Here is an 8589-nt window from a genome sequence, read left to right as displayed (position 1 = left end):
TTAATTTATCTGATATGTCTATCTTTTAGCTTTACACATATATAAGCTGTCATGAAAACAACATTGTCTGTTTAAGAAGAATCAAATAATTTATGATATATAAACTATGATATGATCTGACAGGTTTATTTCTTGTTTTATTCGTAATTTAGACTTGTGAGAGTTGATGCTTCTCCACATTGGGTTTTGCATCTGCTATTTCTCAAAAGATTGACAAGCAGTTTTCCTCGTACATATTATTGATTAAAAGTTAGCACCAATGCTGCTGATTTACTCTGATTACATTTTGCCAGACACCTGGAAGTGCCAAGGCCCTGAGAGTACCAATAAGCCTCACCTGGGCCCCCATCTACTCTCCTGCTGGGAGGGGTGGGCTGGGTACCTACTTAAGCTTAGCCCCGATCCTTTAATTTTTTTTAGGCTGTGCTGAAACCCTCTTTCTTCAGCTCTCTGTTTTTGTCTTTGCCTGGCTCTTACTGGAGTATTTGAGGGATTCATTGGAGTCACTGGGTTGTCCTGGTTGCTCCTGGGGAGCTGCTCTTTGTTTGTGACCCCCTGAAAGCTGGTAAGTGTTCTGCTTGCTCTTTCACCAGGTATATGGGACTTGGTTGCCATTGCCTATCGACAGAAAGTGCCTAGTCAGTTGGAAGGGGAGAATGATGGTCAGAAATTGTGGTCTTTCTCTGGAAAAAATAGGCTCTAAAAATGCTGTGTTGCTTCTGTGTCTTTTTTTTTTTAAAGCAAAAGTAGTGCATTAAGTTGTTGGAAATAGTTAAATTTGTTTTGTTTAATTTTCCCAGTATTAGTATCTACAGGTGCTAAGTACTATTAATGATTCTAGAAAACTTGAGTCAAGTAAGGAACAAAGGCAATATTATCACTCGTGAAACACAAAGCATAATATCTGAGAACTGAGGAAGTTTTCCAGGCAAATGAAAGAGCATCTCCTAAGAAATTAGGTGGTGGATGAATTTGCCTTATGCAAGAATTGGACAAAAAAGGTCAAAGGTGAAATTAGTTGGTTTGAAGAAAGCTATGCAAATGGAAGTGGAAATAAAGCCACTGATAACAAATATAATGAACTACTGATGCTGGCAGAGAGTATCTGCTACGCTTCCTTTCCCCCAGCAGATACAGGAGTCATGCTGTGAGCTATGAAACAAGTCTTGTGGTCACTGAAGTACTCTCCTTTATTGTGAGCAGCCTTCCTCCAGCAGCGTTCTCAGCCAAGCAACTTCCTGTCAGGGTGCTTGCAGTGGGAAATGGGTGCCTTTGATCAGGCAGGCCCACACACTGGTCTCCTGCTGCAGCTCTGGTTCCCAGTATTCCCAGCTTCCCCTCACTACTCACCAGGGATGTGATTTCTCCCACTCCCTCAGAAGTCAGATATTATAGCTTTTTAAGTTAACAAAACTCATAGTTCAGCCCCCCCCTACAGTTACTTAATTGCCTTAAGCTTTCCCCTATACATCCACTTTTCTTTCCTGTTATTATTAAGCTCTGATTAGATGGTATCTAAGCAGTCTTTCTTGCAATACAAATGGGCAATGGAAAATTTATCAGTCATGGTTGATGAAAACAGGCAATGGGGTGAATATCCTTCCTACAAGGGGCAGGAGGAACATTTTAACCAATGAGATTGGTTAGAGTTTTTTCCTTCATCAAATTGAAATTGGCTGAGTTCTCAAAAGTCTAGCACAGAGATGGTATACTGACTAATTTATGCTAATATTAGTTACCTTGGTTAATTATTGTTTTGGCTGTGAAGTGGACCAGAGAAGTAAATTTTCTAAACTGCAGAGATGGAATAAAGTTACATCAACACAAGTGAGGAAACACATGATGAATGGTTATTTAATGACTTTCAGACCTGAGAAATTTGGTGAGACACTTCATTTTTAATGATAGATTGTGACCCCTCACCCCAAGGGCAGTAATGCTAGATGTGGGTACAGTTGTATTTATAGAATTAGGATTAGTTCTGTTCATATGATTGAGTGCTCTTGCTAAATTTGATTGCAACTCCTGTCCCCTCTCTCAGTTGTGAGATGAATCTACTTAAAAGCATCTCCCCAAACTTCTTGTTACCCATTATTATTTTTTGTTTTTGCTTATGTCTTCCTTTTAGGTAATTTCTAAGTATTCTTCTTCTCTCCTCTCCACCTCAACTGCTGTTAGATTTTCAAGAACTATTGTGGAGGATTTACCTTTTAATTTGATATGAAATGGCATTATGAAATGGAGTAGAGGTGGAAGAGGTGATGGTATGTGGGATGTTTGTCTCCCTAGCTTGTAACCCAAAGAACTGAAACTATTCCATGATCATATTGTAAATTCTTGCTTCTGACTTTGAAGTGAATGCATTCAGTCTGAGCTGTTGCAGTGGAGCCCGTTAGTATATGGTCAGATTTTGCTATTCATCTACTATTTTCAAGAGTATTATGAAATGTATGATCTTGACTGCTTTTTCTGTCTAAAAAGACTTCTTGAGGACAAATATGTTAGAATTCAGATTCACACGCTGCTCTGATCTTTTCAGTGCATTCATTCTTCCTTTGTTCCAGTTATTCCAAGTTGAATGGAAATGCTGTGAAAGTGAGTTGACAACATATCCTTCTTAATTTAGTCCTTTATATTGTCTGTTTTGCACTGGAAGGTCTGGCACTCAAGTAGATTTATTTTAGTCTCGCTGTGTGTAAAATACATGGCTACAAGACATTAGTGATTATTGTAGAACTGAAATGAAATTTAGTTGCTGTTCTGATTTCTTCTGCTGAAATCCCATTGACATGGTTGTGGCTACAGAAGGAATCACGTTTGGACTGATTACCACTTCTAAAAGTAAAACGATGTTTGGATATCAAGCTAAAATGTTTACTGCGAACAGTAAAACTAGAAAGTAAAATATGCCTTTCAGACACTTCCCCCCAGGGAACTCAGCTGTGTTCAAAAAACCTTGGCTTGTGCAATAAAATGTCTACACATTGTAATAACAATTTAACATTGCCAATGTACCCCTCGGCATGCCTAGCAATTAGTTTTGGATTTCCGTTTGTGTGTATAAAGGTGTCCATATGAATCGAGTTTGAACTTTGCTTCTCTGCTACATATGCTACTCTAATAGAATTCCAAAACGTATTCGTCTCTTAAATGGGATTCTTGGATTATAACTACTTAATGTCGTTAAAGAAACCCTAAAGACCGAAGGTGAAACCTTCAGATGAAAGATTCTGCCTTACCTCTATAATTAACTTCATAATGCATCTATAGCCATATGACAGTCCCTATGCACTTTGGACTACTAATTACTGTGGCATATATGAATATTCTGTAACTTTAGCAGCTTGAACTATTCCTTCTTCTGAGAAACACCTGATTGTCTGAGGTTGGTACAAGTTACAGGATTTAGAGGTCAGATTACCTGATTGTCCTGTGAAGGAGTGGAGTGAAAAATAACTGTCTTTCTGTCAGCCTTATTGCAACAATCTGAGAAATAATACAGATGATTTTCTCGTTGTAAACTTTTCCCATGGGAAAAGGAAAATCTAACTAAAGCTAAGGGAAAGCTTTTTTCATTAACTTCAGTGGTTTTCACTATCTAGTAATTGTTAATAAACACCTAATAAAAGTTTTTCACATTCCTTCACAATCTTTGCAAAACCAAAAAAAGAACAAAAAGTGAAGTGGTGGGGGGATAGTATATGGCAGGGGGATTTTTTTATTTAAACAAAGACTGCTTCCATATAGGGATAAGAAGATTAGATTTCTTTAATAGCTGGGAAAAAGCTTGCTTGCTTTAAATAACTATAGAAACTTTCTTTGTGGTACAACATTCCAGAGTGAGGCCACATAATCTCTCATTGCATGTAAATTGCTGTGTGAATTATGTTCTAGTTATTAATTTAGAACTTAACTGAGATTGACTCCGAAGGGGAAAATAAGGGAGGAAAATAATCTCCCTCCATGCAGCCATGAAAGAATTGTCCAGATCTTAGGTCTGGGACCTGATGTGAATGAGTATTGGCACTGCCATATGCTTGGATTCTTCTCAAGAAAAAGGCAAGAGGAGTTGCAGGGAATACGTCTAACTCTTATGTTAACTTTTTTTTTTTTTGGCAGAAAGCACTGCGAAGTTTATTCTGATCCTTCTAAAAGAATGGAGTCCCCAAGGATGCATTGCTTCACTGACTTTGCCACTGCATGTTGTTCCCTTTTTTCCAAAAACAGCGCAATGTCCTGTGTCTTTCCAAAGGCTGGGCTTAGAAGGGAGGTCTAGTACTTAGCAATTAGTAATTCATTAAAATAATGCTGTAATAGTTGATATAGATACTTTGTTAACGATTGCATTTTTTCCTTTTTTTCTGGGTGATAAACAACCTATCTCACTGGAGGGCCAGAATGTATATTTGACTTCTGTTTCTTTAGTTAAGTGTATGTTAGGAAGTAAGCATATGAGTTAATGTCTCTTTGGTATGATTCAGTCTTCAACAGTATGGAGTTAAACCATGAAATTATAGGTATTTTAAGCCTCTGAACATAAATTTTCTAAAGTAACTGTGGCGAAGAACTACATTTAAAAGCATCAAACTCATATTTCAAGTCTAGCAGAAAATAACTTGAAAAAATATTGCATTCAAGTGAACATCAGAAACACATCTGTATATTTTATTAGACTTTGAAAATAGCCGTGGATTGCTGACTGTAGGAAGAAATACACTGTTTCTTCCTGTTCTGAACCACTGTGTTCTAAACCATCTGCTGTGCTCTCTACACAGAGCTACAAAGCACTTGTGTGAAAATAACTTTGTAGATTTGAGAAATTAGATACGGGCAAAGAAATGAACGTGTTGAATCTGAATAATGTAAAATCTCATTCAAACTATTATGTAAGATGGATTAAGGCAGTAGCTTTTTTCAGTCCTATTATTTACAGTAATATTCATTTTCTTCATTTGAATATCCATATGAATTATCTTCCTTTTTAATTTAGCATCTCTTAGAGTCCACTTGTGCAGTGGTTGATAGCAAGGTCTTTGTACCCATTTTTGGGATAGGTTACAACATCTGTTTAGAGAGTCGTGTGTTCATAAGTCTTTTTGCGAAGACTTGCTACGTTTGGCTTTTACTGTGTGTGATATAGAGGACTCTATATTGTGGTTTCGTGTAAATTCAACAATAACGAGGAAAAAATGGATATCGGTAACATGGCAACTGCTTTCTAATTCTGTTCCACTTTTTTAAATGTACCATTTTATTTTAGTTGTATTCAGACTATAATTCTCAAATATGTATGGATAGAAAATCAGTCAATATCAAGTATTTGCTCCACATAGATGTAATCTGTAGTTTTCATGTTTGTGTTTATCAATTGTAAGTGATACTGAATCAGTTTGAGACCAGTCCTGCCAAATGTGACAGTAGAAGTTTTGCTATTGACTTCAGTGGAAGAAGAATGTAGCCAGCACTAAGTGGAAAGGCTGTTTTTCCTCTCTGGAGATGTTTTGCAGGATTACGTGATCGTTTGGTTGAGCTGAGCCCTGGTGTATGCAGGTCACTTCAGGATGTTTTCATGCTTGTGACCAGATGGAAAATGTCTTTTGCAATCAATAAAAACATTTCAAATTTTTTTTCAACATTTGTAACTAATTTGCTTTTTACAAAGTTTCAGTGTCCAGAAATGATTACAAATGCTTTGCAAAGTGATTACTTTTATGGTTCAGGTTATGCAGTCATAGAAACTCACTTTATTTTGTTACGCTCTGAATCAGCTTGAAGTGAATCTGTGGCGTGGGTAACTTTACTGATGTGTTATTTGACTTCCATGTGGAGTAACTTTATGGTTGCTCCATCCACTAATGAACATAAAAAAAAAAAACTATAAAAGTCTTGTTAATCAGATTTCTCTCACAAATGTTCTTTCCTAATTGCTTTTAAGTCATTTGACCAAAGGACACCTTCTATACATAAAGGAGTGTAGAGGAACAAAGGGTAAGTCAGGTAACCTCAATAACCTTGGAAGATGAGCACCCTAAACTTCCTCTTGCAGCTGTCCCAAGTTGATGGTCAGTCTCATTACTTGAGGATGTTGTCCATCATAATGATTTGAAGAAAAGTCTCTCTACAGCTGATTTCAGGCTGGAACTCATGCTGTCTTGAAGACGTATCAGACTCACTATGGGATGTAGGGGAAAAATCATCCTTTGGGGATGGAGATTCCATCATTTCCCTGGAAAGCATGTTCCAATGATTGACCACCCTTTCTGAGAAACAGTTCTTAATGACCAGTCAGCACTTGTCCTAGCACAGCCTGAGACCATAAATATGACCAAAGATCAGTGAAGATATTTTTCTGGCATGTGGCAAACGTTTAAACATGCTCTGATATTTTATGACAAATTCCTACTTAATACATTTACAGACAAGTTATTTTGGTTTTGGTTAGATTTCTAGCTATGTAAATCAGTTTATGAAGTGCAATAATTTTAAAGAGCTTTTTTTCTCCCCCCCAAAGAGATTCGGGGCAATAAGAAAGCATACGTATTATAATTTTATTTCCTTTAGGTGTATTAAATATAAGCGGATCAAATCCTTTCTCTATAGCCAAATCAGTTGGTTTTTAATATATAATATATGAGCAGTGCTTACATCTAAAATCAACTATGATTTGATACCATCATTTAATCAAACCCTGGAAGGCAGGGTAGGTACTTTGTCAGGAATTTCTCTAACTCAAGGAACAGAGACAAATTTCAAGTAAACTCTCTCACTTGAGATCATGGTCTTTGATCACATGTGATAGATAATCAAGTTTTTTTTTCTCAGATCATTGCTGTACATTCACAAGGCAGTGATTTGGATAATATGGATCTAATACCTCCTTGCATTCTTCTGCTCTTCAGATGAAAACAGATGAACTCGTCAAGACAAAGACATCTTCACACTCAGTGAAGTGTTTACTTCATCTGACGTCTGAGGTATTTGTTAGAGTACTGAAACTTTTGAAATACTTCTATTAAAATTATACTAGCTTTAAAGAATACAGTGTATATAAGACTTCCAAAGAGCTTTCAGATAAACACTTTTTGTATGGGACAGATCCATAATTTTGTCTTAAAACACTGAATTATGGTTGCAGCAAGGGCTAGAGACTATTTAGAAGTTGAGCGTATTCTCCCTATATGAGTGTGGTCACTAGTGCTTAAGATTTTTCCTTTACTCAAAGATTTCACAGTAGAGAAAACTTAATTTTCATTCCACACTGTTCTTTTATTCTTTTGCTTACTGATTCACTAGAAACTATTTCCAATTCACTATAAGATTTTTTTTTCTTTCCTTTCAAAAGATGTTAATTTAAAGAATAGATTTATTTCACTTAGTTTTATTTCTAGAACAGCCTGACTTGGTCTCTGCAGAAGACCATGCATATATATTATGCTCTTCTTCCCTGTTTAACAAGCAGTTTTCGAAAGATACCTAACTTAAAATGAAAGTAAAATGTAATTTCTCTACCAAGAGGAAAATATAAATGTCTAATTTAAAAATAAATGGGAGAAATGGTGGAAAAAAAAAAAGTAACTGTAGTACGTAACTACGGCAATTTAAACACTCTTTTGATTATTGCCCATGTTTCCAAGAGTTAGGCATCTGACTCTGTAAGGTTGTCAAAGATATCAAGTAGTTTGTTCTACAAGAAAGAAATACAGTGTTCAGAAAGGTCATTTTATACCCTTCGGTATAAACTAGTGAGAGACATCCCTACCTTCTGTGCTTGCAGCAGTTGTAGGAAGCAGTTTCTCTCTGTGCTGACCCCCTGGTTTGAAGCTGGCAGCAGGCAATGAGGAGGTGATCCTTTCCTGTCTCCGAAATGTGCAGGACAGAACAGTGAACATACAGCTGTTCTTTCCCGAAGCGTGATGACTACTGTAATGAAGTCAGAACAGAAATGGCATATTTCAAGTTCAAACTATTCTTCCTAGGGGGAAGGTGTCAAGGTATCATTTTGTGATCACTGAGTTGCAATGTGTTTCTCAGCTTGCTTTAGTCTTCAAAACCACACAGATGATTTTGGCATGGCAGTACAGTGATTTAAACTTACTGACATGCATAATTCTGCTTTCTAAAAAGGGAGTATATGTATCTAGAATCATAGAATCCTTAGAGCTGGGAGGGACTTCTGAAGACCATCTATTCCAGGATCTATCCACAGATAGACCAGGTAGCTCAGGGCAGTCTCCAGCCTTACCTTGAAAGTATGGGCATATTTACTGATGGATTTCTTGTTATGGTGGAAATAAGTTACAGGTACTCAATCATGTTATCTTCCTACTGGGAGATAAAAATAAAATAAATAAATAAAAAGGGAGAAACTGGAAGATTAATTGTAAGGCTAGTGGAGGGTTTGCTTTGAATTGCTTAATTACATGCTTTGCATTAGCAATGCATTTGGTGCTTATTCTTGGTATTTAGTTTGTATTGTAATCCTGAGACTTCTTTTGGTGACTATTATGTCTTTGGCAGTGGCTGGAACTTTACCTATGAGAGGGCTGCTCTGAAAGTAATGCCTCCTATCTTGTTATGTTGGCCCATGAG

At 36.7% G+C, this 8589-nt stretch overlaps 1 long non-coding RNA gene across 1 annotated transcript; it reads left to right on the top strand.

The window, feature by feature from the left end:
• The first annotated feature begins 374 nt into the window (after window positions 1–374).
• On the top strand, window positions 375–5633 carry LOC109367512. The gene is made up of 2 exons (XR_002114692.1): window positions 375–565; window positions 4120–5633. It is a non-coding gene; the product is annotated as an uncharacterized LOC109367512 (long non-coding RNA).
• The last annotated feature ends 2956 nt before the right edge of the window (window positions 5634–8589 follow it).

This window comes from Meleagris gallopavo, chromosome 4, assembly GCF_000146605.3.
Source record: "Meleagris gallopavo isolate NT-WF06-2002-E0010 breed Aviagen turkey brand Nicholas breeding stock chromosome 4, Turkey_5.1, whole genome shotgun sequence".
Lineage (NCBI taxonomy): Eukaryota > Metazoa > Chordata > Aves > Galliformes > Phasianidae > Meleagris > Meleagris gallopavo.
Note: the sequence above shows the minus strand (reverse complement) of the source record. Positions and strands in the feature narration are given on the sequence as shown.